The sequence below is a fragment of the Nomascus leucogenys genome, chromosome 2 (genome assembly GCF_006542625.1).
Source record: "Nomascus leucogenys isolate Asia chromosome 2, Asia_NLE_v1, whole genome shotgun sequence".
Lineage (NCBI taxonomy): Eukaryota > Metazoa > Chordata > Mammalia > Primates > Hylobatidae > Nomascus > Nomascus leucogenys.
The window spans coordinates 138229147-138246373 of NC_044382.1; positions in this window are offsets into that span (position 1 = coordinate 138229147).

Here is a 17227-nt window from a genome sequence, read left to right on the forward strand (position 1 = left end):
GGTGAAATCACGTTGATGGCCACCAGAAGTTCCTGAGAGAATTGTTAAAGACTTTTTTTCTACTTTTAGTGAATAAAATTTTAGGATAAAACTAATTTTTTAAAAAATTACTTTGGGGGGACTATGATGACATTTTAAAGTGTCACTTAGCTAGGTTGAACTAGATTACCCAGAAGTCCCTGTTTTATGCATTTCCAATTAGGGTGAAGCACAAAGGAGATTCTTTCAAGATTTGGAAGACCTAGGGAAGGAAGTGACATTTTATAGCTGACCTATGCTGTTGCTGATCTGCTGCATCATTTCAATGGCATAAAGCAGCATCTGGATCTGCAGTTGTTTAGCCTTTTCCGGATTCATCTTCAGTTTTTTGACCCCTGGGCCAGGTAGGTGTTTAGCTCTGAGATAAAGGCCTTTGCAGGATACCCTTTTAACCAAGGTCAGAGGCAACAAGAATGGACATGCATTTCAGTTTATACTTGTGGGGTTTCTGACATGCTTGCAATCTTCCCTTCCTGATTCCTTGCCTGTGGACTTTAAGCTCCAACATAAGATACGGAGACATAGTTTTCAAAAGACTGCTTAACCAGCCCTCATAATTTTGTCAGTCAATTACCAGTATCAAACACACATATGTATATATACAGGAATGTGTATCTAAAAATATATCTTGCTGGTTCTGCTTCTCTAGTTGAACCCTAAATGGTACAGAATTCTTCACTAAGCACTGGCTCTCATTGAAAGAAATTGAATAGGTTCTATATTTGTTGTGGAAGATATTACTATGTTGTGCTTAAAGATGGAGGAACAGTTGTATCTGGAATGGAAATAGAGTGTAAGGGGCTATAAGATTGTAGATGGTAAAAAGTATGGGAAATCAATATACAACATTCTCCTGTTTTCATTTTTTACATTCTATTTGTCTTTCTCATCTTGAGACAACTCAACATGCTTGCTAACAAAAGAGTTGTATAGTTTACATTTATCTTCACTTATTTTTCTCATATCCAATAAAATTCTATTTCTGTAGTTAAAATATCATGGCTTGATAGTCAATAATGTTATTACCTAGTTAAATAACAACACCAAAGAAATTAGAAGAATCATCATAATCGGCCGGGGGCGGTGGCTCACGCTTGTAATCCCAGCACTTTAGGAGGCCGAGGCGGGTGGATCACAAGGTCAGGAGATCAAGACTATGGTGAAACCCCGTCTCTACTAAAAAATACAAAAAATTAGCCAGGCGTGGTGGCAGGCGCCTGTAGTCCCAGCTACTCGGAGAGGCTGAGGCAGGAGAATGGTGTGAACCCGGGAGGCGGAGCTTGCAGTGAGCCGAGATTGCGCCACTGCACTCCAGCCTGGGCAACAGAGCGAGACTCCATCTCAAAAAAAAAAAAAAAAAGAATCATCATAATCAGTACAGTAATTACAATCAGTGTTTCAGCAATTAAGTGCTGGAAGAAAATGAACCAATGTCTTCACAGCTCTGAGTTAAAATAACTTTGAATCTAGAATTCTATACATAGCCCAACTTTTAATCAAGTACGAGAGAAAAGTGAAATTATTTTCAGTCATAAAGTTTTTCCCCATGCCCTCTTTCTGAGAAAATAAGAGCGCACTCTGAAAACAAAGGAAATTCAAGAAAGAAGATACATGGAATCCAAGAAATAAGACAACTCAACCAAAAGAGCAAATGGAAAGAAATCTGAGGAAGACAGCTGGGCAGTAAACCTGAAAAATAACTAGTCTGCAATTGATGGGGGAGTTCTTAGGATTGCAAGAAGAATATCCTTAGAAAAAAAGTATTCTCACTGCAACAAATAATACGATGAAGATGGTGAAAAATTTTAGAGATAATATTTATTATTGTCCTATTTATCTTTTCTTTTCTCAAGAAGAAACAGAAAAGTCAATACAAACTTCCGGGATAAGGGTAGGGAGAGTTGTACAAGAAATTCATAATCAAAATACATAATTTTGAATAATAATTTTGTGCTAGAAAATGGTATCTACAGGAGACAAGTATTATGCTTTTTTGTCTACCTAAAACCTTTTTAACATCTCTTCTAGGCTAGGAGAGTTTTTGTCCCTAGTTTTGTTATCCCTAAGGCCGAAAGTCCACAATCACTTCTCCAGCCTCCCTTCAGTCATGTATGTAACCCAGCCTGTGCCATTCAGATGCACCTTTATGAGACATTAATTCAAAAGTAGATGATGTGAAGAAGCAAGTACCATTCTGACATGAGGTCAAATGAGAGAAGAGGCAGAAGTCTAAACATCAAGTGCTCAGAATAAACAGATATATTCTAGGGAGTGTGTCTTTGGGAGGCAGCAGTGAGTCTTCACTGGGTTCTGTCTGTTGTCAATGTTTCTCCTTACATTGTCCCCACACCTGATTTTCCATTGTGACACAGAATCTACAAATGCATGTGTTTTTTGTTGTTGTTGTTGTTCAAACTACCTAGCCTGGGTTATGTCATTTAAAATTTAAAAATTGACTAACAGTAATTGGGACCAACAGTGGTTAGAGAGAGTAGGATTTGAAGAAAATTATGTGATTATTTGACATTAGTAAAAATCTCACTATCATTTGGGGATGCAGCTCTGGCAACTGATAACTGGAAGAGATAAAATAGTTAATTGAACTATCAAGCAAACTTACCTAGAATCAAGTATAGACTTAAGGCAAGACTTCTGAGACCTTGTAGTCACTGCCTAAGAATAATAAGGAGGACATAAGGCTTCTTCTGTCTGTGCTGGAGAGTTCCAATAAACAGATTGACTGGACTGATATCTCAAATCTTTGCTCAAATCATGGTAAAAGGACCAAGGATTTTCTATGACTTTACTACAAAAACCTCTCATCTATTGTTTCACAGTGTTGAAATCACTTTAAAAAATCAACTATAATTTTGACTTTATAAATTACTCCTGGTTTTGGGAGTTCCACTTAACATTTCTTATAGAAAAGGGTTTATGCTGCTGAAAACTTTGAAAATTGATGTCTTAAACTATATTAATTTTAAATAAGCCACATATTTCTCTTTGAGCTCTAGGGCATAAGAAAAGCTTTCCTAGGTTCCCTGTGCATTCATAGCAATGGTTATATCCTCTGCAATGAACTATAACATCCTTTAGAGCTATGTAACAAGTAGGCCAACTAACAAGGGTTAGCAGATAAGCTCGGAATAACTGAGACCTCCAGTCAGAAGTGGGGAGCCATGTTCACTAGAAAGGTCTTTTTCATAGGCCTGCACCCAATGCCCACAAAAAAGCAGGAGGTTGTAAAATTGCCACCCCTGTGATGCAGGTGCACAAGTAGTTTTCAGCTGCTCCCTGGGTCAGGCATCAAACACCAACTGCTTTTCTGGACACTACTCTCATACAAAATATAAAGACACACTGCTTTGCGGTGGGTGCGGTGGTGCACGCCTGTAATCCTAACACTTTGGGAGGCCAAGGGTGGTGGATCACCTGAGGTCAGGAGTTTGCGACCAGCCTGACTAACATGGTGAAACTTCATCTCTACTAAATACAAGAAAAAAAAATGAAATTAGCCGGGCGTGGTGGTGCATGCCTGTAATCCGAGCTACTTGGGAGGCTGAGAAAGGAGAATCGCTTGTACCTGAGAGGTGGAGGTTGCAGAGAGCCAAGATTGCACCACTGCACTCCAGTTTGGGGAACAAGAGCAAAAGTCCGTCTCAAAAAAAAAAAAAAAAATCCACTGCTTCTAGGCAAGGGTAGAAACAGAGGCCCTGTGCCCCAGGGGAGGAGCAGAAAAGTCACTTGGTCCAGGCTCCTTCATGGACACCAACTAGAAATTGGCTACAACTGGGGAAGGAGCAGGAAGCTGTCCTGTCCAAGACCCAACAAATGCATAGGCAGAGTCTGACTGCCAAGTAGAGGAGGGGCAGGGGTGCTTAAAAGACCATTTATCCAAGGCCCAGGATCACAAGCGCTGCACAGTATTGAAGCTGAACAAGTAAAACTGAAAACATCTTTGCTGCACCACCATGAGCTCAACAATCTATCAATGAAGAAAGAATGAGAAAATGTCCTCTCTGTGGCACAAACATTCAGAAACTACTGAAAGCTGAGGAAATTGGAAACACTGAGAAAAAATACCCTGGCCTCTCAGGCCATATACTGGGTACAAAATAACAGAAGCCAAGAACTGGAGGAATTTGAATCCAGTGAGGCACAGATAGCTGTGGGACAATACCAAAGACTTTAACATAAATGTGATTAAAATCCACAGATAACAAGACAGAATCAAAAGGACAGCACAGAGGAATATTTGAAGAGGTATTGGCCAAGAATTTCCGATGTTAGTGGAATAAAAATGGACCATATATTCAAGAAGCTTAGAACTCTCTAGCAGAATAAACAATTAAAAAAATATAAACCAAACCAAACGTCACGTAGATACATTATAGTCAAACTTCTGAAAATCAGAAATAAAGAGAGTACTTTGAAGGTATACAGAGAATAAAAGTATTACTAGATACAGAGGAACAAAAGTAAAAATTATAGCATACTTTTCATTAGAAACTATACAAGTCAGAAAAAAGTAGAGCAATATCTTTATGTTCTGAGTGAAAAAAACTCATCTAGATTTCAATATGTAGCAAATACATATTTTAATAATGGCAAAGTAAATAATTATTAGAAAAACAAAAGCTGAGAGACTCAATGCAAGCATACCTGCAATGCAAGAAATAAATAAATGTCTTCAGGCATAAGAAATAGTATAACAAATGGGAATCTGATCTACACAAAGAATATGAAAGCACTGGAAAAGGTAAAGTTAAAGATAAAAATAAAAGCCATTTTTTTCTTACTTTTAATCACTAAAAGATAATTGACAATTTAAAGCATAAAGAAAACAATGTATTTGGTGGTTATATAACATCAGTGGAGTCCATTCTCACACTGCTATAAAGAATACTACCTAAGACGGTAATTATAAGGAATGAGGTTTAATTGACTCACAGTTCTGCAGGCTTAACAGGAAGCACGGCTAGGAGGCCTCAGGAAACTTACAATCATGGTGGAAGGGGAAGCAGGCACCTTCTTAACAAGGCGGCAGGAGTGTCAGCGAGAACCAGAAAGTGCCTCATTTCAAACCATCAGCTCTCGTGAGAACTCCCTCACTATCATGAGAACAGCATGGGGAAAACTTCCCCCCAATCCAATCATATATATATCCAATACATATGATTGGATCATATATGTGTGTGTATATATATACACATATATGTATATATATAAAATAGATATACATGTATATATAAAATACATATACATATATATATGGAGAGAGAGACATAGATATATATATATGGAGAGAGAGAGAGAGAGACATAGATCAGAAGGGATTTATTAGGGGAATTGTTTCATTTGATTATAGAGGCTGAAAAGTCCCATGATAAGCCATATGCAAGCTTGAGAACCAGAAAAGCAAGCCAGCAGTGTGACTTAGTTCAAGATCAAAGGCCTCAGGACCAAGAAAGTTGATGGTGAACTCTCAGTCTAAAGCCAAAGGCCCATGAACCCCAGGGGAGGAGGGTTTTTTGGAGAGGGGGCAGCACAGGTGCACTCAAGGGGTGGAGGATATGGAATTCTGTTGTCCAAGGGTGGAATAAGAGTGTTCAGGCTCTGGAAGAGACAGCAAGAATTCTCCTTTCCTCTACCTTTTTATTCCATTCTAGCTGGCTGATCAAATGATACCTGCCCACAGTAAGGGCAGATCTTCTCTACTCTTTCCACTGACTCAAATGCCAATCTCTTTTTGAAACACCATCACAGACACACCTAGGGCAGCTCAATCTTCTAATCTAATGCCAAACCACCTGGCTTATTTTTAACAGAAGAGGGGCTGGCTCAGTGCCTACAGAAGCACTGAGAATATTTAGTGCCTTTCCAGCTAAGCAAGTATCCCTTAATCCAGTCAACATGATACCCCAAATCAGCTATCATGGTTAGTAAGAGGTAAAATGTATTTTCTAGTTGCTCCATCCATGTAATTCCTCAACAATTAATATTCTGAGCCAGAATTTAGATGTTAGAGGGGTTTATCAACCAGTCCTCATTTGTCATATGAATGATTACAATCCTTAATTACTCTTTCTTGAACTTCTTTCTCTGAAAACACAATCATCTGGACATCTTCAATATAGTATGTACATCTTGATAATTATTGATTCCAAGTTGCTCCATCCCTGATTATGACAGTGCAATAGACTTATAGTTTATATACCCCTAAAATTCATATATTGAAACCTAATCTCCAATAGTGATGGTATTAGGAGGTGAGGTCTTTGGTTGGCGATTAGTCATGAGTATGGAGCCATCATGAATGGGATAAGTGCGCTTATAAAAGAGACCCCACAAAGCTCCCTAGTCCTTTTATTCAGGCCTCTGAGCCCAAGCTAAGCCATCACATCCCCTGTGACCTGCACATATACATCCAGATGGCCTCAAGCAACTGAAGAATCACAAAAGAAGTGAAAATAGGCAGTTCCTGCCTTAACTGATGACATTCCACCATTGCGATTTGCTCCTGCCCCACCCTAACTGATCAATTAACCTTGTGACATTCCTTCTTCTAGACAGTGAGTCTCAGAACCTCCCCACCAAGTACCTTGTAACCCCCACTTCCGCCCACAAGAGAATAACCCCCTTTAACTGTGATTTTCCACTACCTACCCAAATCCTATAAAACTGCCCCACCCCTATCTCCCTTTGCTGACTCCTTTTTCGGACTCAGTCCGCCTGCACCCAGGTGAGTAAAAAGTTTTACTCCTCACACAAAGCCTGTTTGGTGGTCTCTTCACATGGATGCACATGACAGTTTTTGCCATGTGACAATCCAGGCAGGCCCTCATCATACACCAAATTGCCAGCTCCTTGATTTGCAGTTTCCAGCCTCCAGAACTGTGATAAATAAATTTGTGTCATTTTTAAGCCACCCAGTCTATATTATTTTTGTTATAGCAGCTGAAACAGACTAAGGCAAATGGTGTGTTGATGAATTCAAATATCCCTGTGGCAAAAAACACACATGTATATTAAATGTCATCTTATAAAATGTAAATTGTGCCGACGGGACTCTGAGACAGAAATGAAAAAGAAGATAATTGCCATGCCTATCATAGCAAATCAATTGACTTTCCCTGTTGTACTTTTTGTCCTGTCTTTACCTTTTGAGTATAGCTGAAGTAATAGGGGAAACATTATGTTTCTTCCCCATAGTCTACTCTGTCTCCAGAAAATCTGGCTTGAGTTCTGGACTGACAGGACTATTAGAGAGTTTTAGAATCAGTACTTTACCCTCAGCTATTTTCCTAATCAGGGCAACTACCCCTTGTTGCCCTTCTGGAAATCCATATGGCTTGTGAGGAAGTCAGAATAAGATCATTAGCATGTTTCCAGGAAGATACGGAGCCCCACATATTTGCCAGCGTTAACACCTAATGCACACATCCCTGGTTTATACTTTCTTCATCCTTCTTTTTTTCTTTCTCTCCTCTCCTCTCCTCTCCTTTCCTCCTCTCTTCCTTTCTCTCTCTCTCTTTCATCAATTTCATCATCTAGTCCAGCCCAGTGGGTATTCTTTGACCTATCAGGCTGAAGACCCTAACAGATACAAGGAGATTTTACCAGTGTTCTATAGCCAAGTGATGCATATGCATGAAGCTATGTTTTTGTCCTTGACTGTCTCTTTTTGCTCTGTAGGTGGAAGGATTATAACAAATGATGCATTTTTCATATAGCAAGAACACAGATATTTTTCCTTCTTATTTCTCTCTGCCAAATATACTGCGTCTCTCATAAATGCTGGTGTAATTTTCTTTGGCAAGTTTCTGCTATTCCATGCACTTAGTCACAAACTTTCAAATGCATTTTTGTCACAGAAATGTAGTTCCGCTTTAGAAGCACCATCAGTCCTGTGATCAGGGCCTGGGATCAGAACCCCCTTTATCTACTCATACTTCTTTCTGGATTTTTTTAGTAGCTTTATTTCCCAATTATTATTTGTCATGTATTCTACCAAGAGCTTTAGAAACAGTTTTCAAAAATTTGTTTAAACCTTAGATGCCTTAGAAAGTACTTAATATCATTTCCATTTTACAATTGAAATTGAGGCTTGGGTGGGCTAAATAAGTTGCCCAAGATCACACAGTAAATTGTTGTGGGATGAAAAATGGCATTTTCATCACCAAGAATGTATTTATTAAATTTCTAATAATAACCATCAATTTTTAGGGCAACTGTTTCTCAAGCTCTGTTCTACAAGCCCACTGTCTTCCTGGCTGAACATCCCTATGATTGCTCCTGAGAGAAGATGGAGCTATAGCCATCTCCCAACAAACTAATAAAAATCATGGCATGGAAGAGAGAAGATCATGCCAAGAGATGGGGAGAAATTCAGTTCTGATCATACAATTTGATCCCTGAATTCAGCTCTACCTGAATCCAGATTCCCCTGAAATGTTAATTATATGAACAAATTCCCATTACTTGCTCAAACTAGTTTAAATCATGTTTTCTGTCACTTGTAATGATACGTTAGTGGAGCCAAACTTTAAATCCAGCTCTGCATGACTTTAAAGTTGATGTAATAATCTCTACATGAAAGCGCCTTTCAATGTTTATTATACTGAGGACAGAAGAAGTTCAAGGGAATCTTCACTAATATCTAGTGACTTGTAAGTAAAAGATACTGTAATTTCCTTCTATTAATAATGAGAAAATTGTCTTGTAAGAATTCAAATGCATGCAATGTGACAATTTATTGAGGAAATGCAAAAGTAGTAGCTGGCTTTCTCAAAATGATAATTTACATTATATATGAGTTTTTCATTACTAATGCCATTATATATTTTCTGTAGACATGAGGCATATTTTACTTGAAAGTCTCCAGTAAAGAGAGATCTCAATGTTATTATTTCCCTTTTTCCAAAAGCATATCCTCTGATAGGTGACATTTTCCCCTGCTAGCTTGAATTATGTAAATGTTTCTTAATAGGAGTCACATAAAGAGCCCATTTGTTTTACTTCTCTTCTTTCTAGTGCCAAATCAACATATTCTAGTGATGGGACAGATAACTCTGTTCTCCTCCTGCCTCCACTCAAAAGGAAATCATTTCACCGATTTAGACTCTTTGAACCTGACCTCATATTTAAGCCATCAGGATGAATTGGAACCAAAGGAAAAATGACTATCCTGAAAGACATAGCCCTTAGCAGGGCTGATGAAAGATTTCTTTCTCACTTGGCACATGGGGAATTTGCTACTCCTTGTGCTGGATGAAAACATAGTGTGTGTTAATTTTTGAGTAATACTTATGCTCCCTGGCTCTGAAATGAATAAAATTCTGTGATTGTTTGTCAAGTATCCATTTAAAGACACTCATTCATTAATGCCCTTGGAACAGAAATACTCAATAGCAAATCTTGTGCCCCATGTACTATACCTACCTTAGCCTGACTGCTGGATAGTTCCTATATATGACTTTTATGACTTCTTTTTTTTCTTTTTTTTTTGTGTGTGTGTGACAGAATTTCGTTTTGTTGCCCAGGCTAGAGTGCAATGGCACGATCTCGGCTCACTGCAACCTCCGCCTTCCGGGTTCAAGTGATTCTCCTGCCTCAGTCTCCCAAGTAGCTGGAATTACAGGTGCCCACCACCACACCTGGCTACTTTTCGTATTTTTAGTAGGGTGGGGTTTCACCATGTTGGCCAGGTTGCTCTCAAACTCCTGACCTCAGGTGATCTGCTGCCTTGGCCTCCCAAAGTGTTGGGATTACAGGCGTGAGCCACTGCGCCCAGCCCATGACTTCTCTGAAGTTAGTGCCAGTGATTTACTGAGCAATGAGTAAACATGGGAACAATTAACAATTATGTATAAAACATGGCAGAAACGTAAAGCAGATTTAATGAACCTGCAGAAAAAAATCCCAAGACACAGAACTGCTTGATAAAACAGGCTTACCAACTAGCTTTGATTTCATTTGGATTCTTCATTTTTCAGGCTTCCAAATTATTGCCTCATTGCTGCTCTGAGTACCAGTGCTGCCTCCCATAGGCTGGGGGATGCAAAACAGTATTTTTCACATGTAAAGACTCATTTTACTGTGAGGTCCCTTAATTATATCAGTTGTCGACTTAGACCTTTATGAGGTATGGAATTGGGAGGGAGTAGAGGGAAGCTATGGAAACTTTCCAGGATTGGGTAGAGGCCAAGAGGCCAAGACCTGTCTATGCAAAAGACCAATGGGCAGTTAATTGCCTAGAGACCTCTGACTCAATTTTTTTTAATTAATTTATTTATTTATTTATTTATTTTAACTTTGCATCCTTGCCCAGGGGAAAAGGAGTATAGCATTCATTCATCAACCTATTTATTGAGAGTCTGTGATTATCAGTCACTCTAAGTGGTAGTAGTAAGTTCGAGGTTTGGGGAGGTAGAGTGGAAAGAACAACATTGAAATACAGTTTTTACCCTGAAGAAAATCATACTGAGTGGAAAATTAAAACATGATTTTTTTTTAAGTCAATGGCATAGAAATACACTCAGGGGAGCTGAAATTTCAAAGGAGCCTCTCAGCATGTCTCCCCATTACTCCAACTCCATCACACATATTTTCACCCACCATGACTTTTCCAGCTTGGATTCATAACAATCATGTTTCAATATGCTCCCTGACTCAATCTCTGTCTTTTTCAGACTCAGAGTTCACCTCCTCCAGGAAGCCTTCCTTGAGATTCCATTGCTCACCTGGCTCTACTTGCTTGACCAGAAGTACTTTAAAGATTATATCTTTACATTTTGTATCTGCAGGACTTGAAATATAATGAACATTCCAGACATAATTGATGAATCAAATAATGTCCAATCCCTTCATTTTATAGATTGGTTGATGAAAACCTTGGACTTTTGGCCAAGATTGAACATGTACAGTGGAGATTATTTAGTGCTGTTTTGTATTCACAGGCCTAGCCACTCCAACCTGTCTGTTGTCTTTACATCATAGGACTTTACCCAAGGTGCACTCTATAATACATGCCAGTCCAAATATACATTCTGACAGACAATCTAGCTGTCCACATCTGTCAGATGGCTCTTTCTGTGACAACTGAGGATAAGAATTTTTTTCTTTAAGAATTAGAGCTAAATATTATGAAATATAATCTAGACTTCAAGAAAATTTGACAGTTACCTATATCACCGTCAGTGGATGAATAAAAATCTCTTTGACATCTAAGACAAAATGGCCATTCACCATCTATCTGAAAATTCTAGTGAGGACAACCATACTTTCTGAGGCATGTTGAATGGCTAACATTTTAGAATTCTTCCTTACATTGGCTGAAATATGACTGAAGTTTCACAGATTTACCCGTATTCCTCATGATAAAAGTACAGAAGTTTGTTAAGTGTCCTCGGTGACAGGTTGGTCAAGATTGGACCTTCCATAGGATTACATAGTCTCACATCCCCTCATGGCTACGGATCTCATAAGGATGGGTCTGAATATCAAAAATATCACTGTTTTTATTCAGGTACTGACAGCACCATATAAATATGGCTTAAAGCATGGCTATAAGAAGAGTGAATATTCTAATGACCTGTCTTGAGTGAAGCTGATGAGACTTTGAGTATTACTGTACCTGTTAAGGCTATGCAGCTTATTTAGAGAGAAATGTGGAATTTGTTATATAAAGGTAAGTTTAAATAGAGTGCTAATATCTAGGAAGGTCAACTATGTTAATTCAACACAAATAAAAATCCAAGCCATGGTCATTCAGCACACATAAAGTCTAAGTAACCTCAAATAAAATTACTGCTTGGCTGAATGCTTAAGCAATTTTGGATTGCTGGAGTGAATCAAAGAATACTCATAATGGGGTTTTCTAGATATACAACATGCCATCTGCAAACAGGGACAATTTGACTTCCTCTTTTCCTAATTGAATACCCTATATTTCCTTCTCCTGCCTGATTGCCCTGGAGAGAAATTCCAACACTATGTTGAATAGGAGCGGTGAGAGAGGGCATCCCTGTCTTGTGCGAGTTTTCAAAGGGAATGCTTCCAGTTCTTGTCCATTCAGTATGATATTGGCTGTGGGTTTGTCACAGATAGCTCTTATTATTTTGAGATATGTCCCATCAATACCTAATTTATTGAGAGTTTTTATCATGAAGGGCTGTTGAATTTTGTCAAAGGCCTTTTCTGCATCTATTGAGATAATCATGTGGTTTTTGTCTTTGGTTCTGTTTATATGCTGGATTACATTTATTGATTTGCGTATGTTGAACCAGCCTTGCATTCCAGGGATGAAGCCCACTTGATCATGGTGGATAGGCTTTTTGATGTGCTGCTGGATTCGGTTTGCCAGTATTTTATTGAGGATTTTTGCATCAATGTTCATCAAGGATATTGGTCTAAAATTCTCTTTTTTGGTTGTGTCTCTGTCCGGCTTTCATATCAGGATGATGCTGGCCTCATAAAATGTGTTAGGGAGGATTCCCTCTTTTTCTATCATTGGAATAGTTTCAGAAGGAATGGTACCAGTTCCTCCTTGTGCCTCTGGTAGAATTCGGCTGTGAATCCATCTGGTCCTGGACTATTTTTGGTTGGTAAGCTATTGATTATTGCCACAATTTCAGAGCCTGTTATCGGTCTATTCAGAGATTCAACTTCTTCCTGGTTTAGTCTTGGGAGAGTGTATGTGTCGAAGAATTTATCCATTTCTTCTAGATTTTCTAGTTTATTTGCGTAGAGGTGTTTGCAGTATTCTCTGATGGTAGTTTGTATTTCTGTGGGATTGGTGGTGATATCCCCTTTCTCATTTTTTATTGTGTCTATTTGATTCCTCTCTTTTCTTCTTTATTAGTCTTGCTAGTGGTCTATCAATTTTGTTGATCTTTTCAAAAAACCAGCCCCTGGATTCATTAATTTTTTGAAGGGTTTTTTGTGTCTCTATTTCCTTCAGTTCTGCTCTGATTTTAGTTATTTCTAGCCTTCTGCTAGCTTTTGAATGTGTTTGCTCTTGCTTTTCTAGTTCTTTTAATTGTGATGTTAGGGTGTCAATTTTGGATCTTTCCTGCTTTCTCTTGTGGGCATTTAGTGCTATAAATTTCTCTCTACACACTGCTTTGAATTTGTCCCAGAGATTCTGGTATGTTGTGTCTTTGTTCTCGTTGGTTTCAAAGAACATCTTTATTTCTGCCTTCATTTCATTATGTACCCAATAGTCATTCAGGAGCAGGTTGTTCAGTTTCCATGTAGTTGAGTGGTTTTGAGTGAGTTTCTTAATCCTGAGTTCTAGTTTGATTGCACTGTGGTCTGAGAGACAGTTTGTTATAATTTCTGTTCTTTTACATTTGCTGAGGAGTGCTTTACTTCCAACTATGTGGTCAATTTTGGAGTAGGTGTGGTGTGGTGCTGAAAAAAATGTATATTCTGTTGATTTGGGGTGAAGAGTTCTGTAGATGTCTATTAGGTCCACGTGGTGCAGAGCTAAGTTCAATTCCTGGGTATCCTTGTTAACTTTCTGTCTTGTTGATTTCTCTAATGTTGACAGTGGGGTGTTAAAGTCTCCCATAATTATTATGGGGGAGTCTAACTCTCTTTGTAGGTCACTAACGACTTGCTTTATGAATCTGGGTGCTCCTGTATGGGGTGCATATATATTTAGGATAGTTAGCTCTTCTTGTTGAATTGATCCGTTTACCATTGTGTAATAGCCTTCTTTGTCTCTTTTGATCTTTGTTGGTTTAAAGTCTGTTTATGAGAGACTAGGATTGCAACCCCTGCCTTTTTTATTTTCCATTTGCTTGGTAGATCTTCCTCCATCCCTTTATTTTGAGCCTATGTGTGTCTCTGCACATGAGATGGGTTTCCTGAATACAGCACACTGATGGGTCTTGACTCTTTATCCAATTTGCCAGTCTGTGTCTTTTAATTGGAGCATTTATCCCATTTACATTTAAAGTTAATATTGTTATGTGTGAATTTGTCTCAGCCCAAAATCTCCTTAGGCTGATAAGCAACTTCAGCAAAGTCTCAGGATACAAAATCAATGTACAAAAATCACAAGCATTCTTGTACACCAATCACAAACAAACAGAGATCCAAATCATGAGTGAACTCCCATTCACAATTGCTTCAAAGAGAATAAAATACCTAGGAATCCAACTTACAGGGATGTGAAGGACCTCTTCAAGGAGAACTACAAACCACTGCTCAATGAAATAAAAGAGGATACAAACAAATGGAAGAACATTCCATGCTCATGGGTTGGAAGAATCAATATTGTGAAAATGGCCATATTGCCCATGGTAATTTATAGATTCAATGCCATCCCCATCAAGCTACCAATGACTTTCTTCACAGAATTGAAATAAACTACTTTAAAGTTCATATGGAACCAAAAAAGAGCCCGCATCACCAAGTCAATCCTAAGCCAAAAGGACAAAGCTGGGGGCATCATGCTACCTGACTTCAAACTATACTACAAGGCTACAGTAACCAAAACAGCATGGTACTGGTACCAAAACAGAGACATAGATCAATGGAACAGAACAGAGCCCTCAGAAATAATGCTGCATATCTATAACTATCTGATCTTTGACAAACCTGACAAAAACAAGCAATGGGGAAAGGATTCCCTATTTAATAAATGGTGCTGGGAAAACTGGCTAGCCATATGTAGAAAGCTGAAACTGGATCCCTTCCTTACACCTTATACAAAAATTATTTCAAGATGGATTAAAGACTTAAATGTTAGACCTAAAACCATTAAAATCCTACAAGAAAACCTAGGCAATACCATTCACGACATAGGCGTGGGCAAGGACTTCATGTCTAAAACACCAAAAGCAATGGCAACAAAAGCCAAAATTGACAAATGGGATCTAATTAAACTAAAGAGCTTCTGCACAGCAAAAGAAACTACCCTCAGAGTGAACAGGCAACCTACAAAATGGGAGAAAATTTTTGCAACCTACTCATCTGACAAAGGGCCAATATCCAGCATCTACAATGAACTCAAACAAATTTACAAGCAAAAAACAAACAACCCCATCAAAAAGTGGGCAAAGGACATGAACAGACACTTCTCAAAAGAAGACATTTATGCAGCCAAAAAAGACATGAAAAAATGCTCATCATCACTGGCCATCAGAGAAATGCAAAGCAAAACCACAATGAGATACCATCTCACACCAGTTAGAATGGCCATCATGAAAAAGTCAGGAAACAACAGGTGCTGGAGAGGATGTGGAGAAATAGGAACACTTTTACACTGTTGGTGGGAGTGTAAACTAGTTCAACCATTGTGGAATTCACTGTGGTGATTCCTCAGGGATCTAGAACTAGAAATACCATTTGACCCAGCCATCCCATTACTGGGTATATACCCGAAGGACTATAAATCAAGCTGCTATAAAGACACATGCACATGTATGTTTATTGTGACACTATTCACAATAGCAAAGACTTGGAACCAACCCAAATGTCCAACAACGATAGACTAAGAAAATGTGGCACATACACACCATGGAATACTATGCAGCCATAAAAAATGATGAGTTCATGTCCTTTGTAGGGACATGGATGAAACTGGAAAACATCATTCTCAGTAAACTATCGTAAGGACAAAAAACCAAACACCGCATGTTCTCATTCATAGGTGGGAATTGAACAAGAGAACTCATGGACACAGGAAGGGGAACATCACACTCCGGGGACTGTTGTGGGGTGGCGGGGAGGGGGAAGGGACGGCATTAGGAGATATACCTAATGCTAAATGATGAGTTAATGGGTGCAGCAAAACAACATGGCACATGGATACACATGTAACAAACCTGCACATTGTGCACATGTACCCTAAAACCTAAAGTATAATAATAAAAAATAAAATTTAAAAAAAAAGTAAACAGAGGCGGTGATAATAATGATTCAAGATATCATTAAACTCATAAACAAAATGATCATTCGGGAATAACAATGTTCTTGCTCATAATTTGTGAGAATTTAATTATTTAACTGAAATCTTTTATTATAAGTATATGTATTTTTTTCTCTTCGAAGTCATCAAGGTTGTAACAATTACGTCAGTGATTATCAATTATTCTAGCTCTCTAAAATAAATTTGTTTAAAATGGAAAAAAGAATACTCATAATGTAAGCTCATTAGATTCACGGAGAGAGATGCTGATTTAATTCAAGTGTTCTACTGTCCATTTAAACTTCACCTTCTTTTCTTACTTTGGATTACTGGATGTTTTTGTTAATCCTGTTTGACAAGCTGCATCTAGTCTTATGAATTTAACCTTTTTGTCAATTTTCTTTGATATTAAAAATTCTGTAACTGTCAATCACTTGAATCATGTGGAGTCATGAAAAATGTCTGATCCTTGAATGTATATCTTTTCCCTCTCCATCTGTAATATCTTACTATGTACAGAATAAATTAGAAACTTATCTGTGATGTTAATATTTCTGATAGCTTAAATATGTCACTTTACATATGATTTATAAGTAAAATGATTTCTAAATATGATAAAATGTATCCTAGACTTAATAGAGGTTCAGCTGATATTTTGGCTCAGCTTATTTATTTATTTATTTATTTATTTATTTATTTTTTAGACAGAGTCTTGCTCTGTCGCCAGGCTGGAGTGCAGTGGCAGGATCTCAGCTCACCGCAACCTCCACCTCCTGGGTTCAAGCGATTCCCCTGCCTCAGCCTCCCAAGTAGCTGGGATTACAGGCATGCACCACCACGCCTGGCTATTTTTTTGTGTTTTAGTAGAGATGGGGTTTCACCATGTTGGCCAAGATGCTCTCAATCTCCTGACCTCGTGATCCACCCACCTCGGCCTCTCAAAGTGCTGGGATTACAGGCGTGAGCCACCACACCCGGCCAGCTTTTATTTTATAGTTTGGTGTTTCTATGGGAGATTTAGGGGGAAACCTTAGTTTCTTCTTTTGTCACATAATGTTTCCCGCCATATAGGAAAAGATAATATTTTTTAAAATTACAAAATTACCTTAAAAAGGCATTCCCTTTTCTTAAGATACGTACAAGTTTTCACTCAGAAAAGTTGAATATTTTATATATATCCCCAGGATTTTAGATTTTTCACTTCATGGACTGCATGATAAATCTTATTAAATCCATTTGAGAAAAGGTCTGTTCCTCTGTTTAAGAATT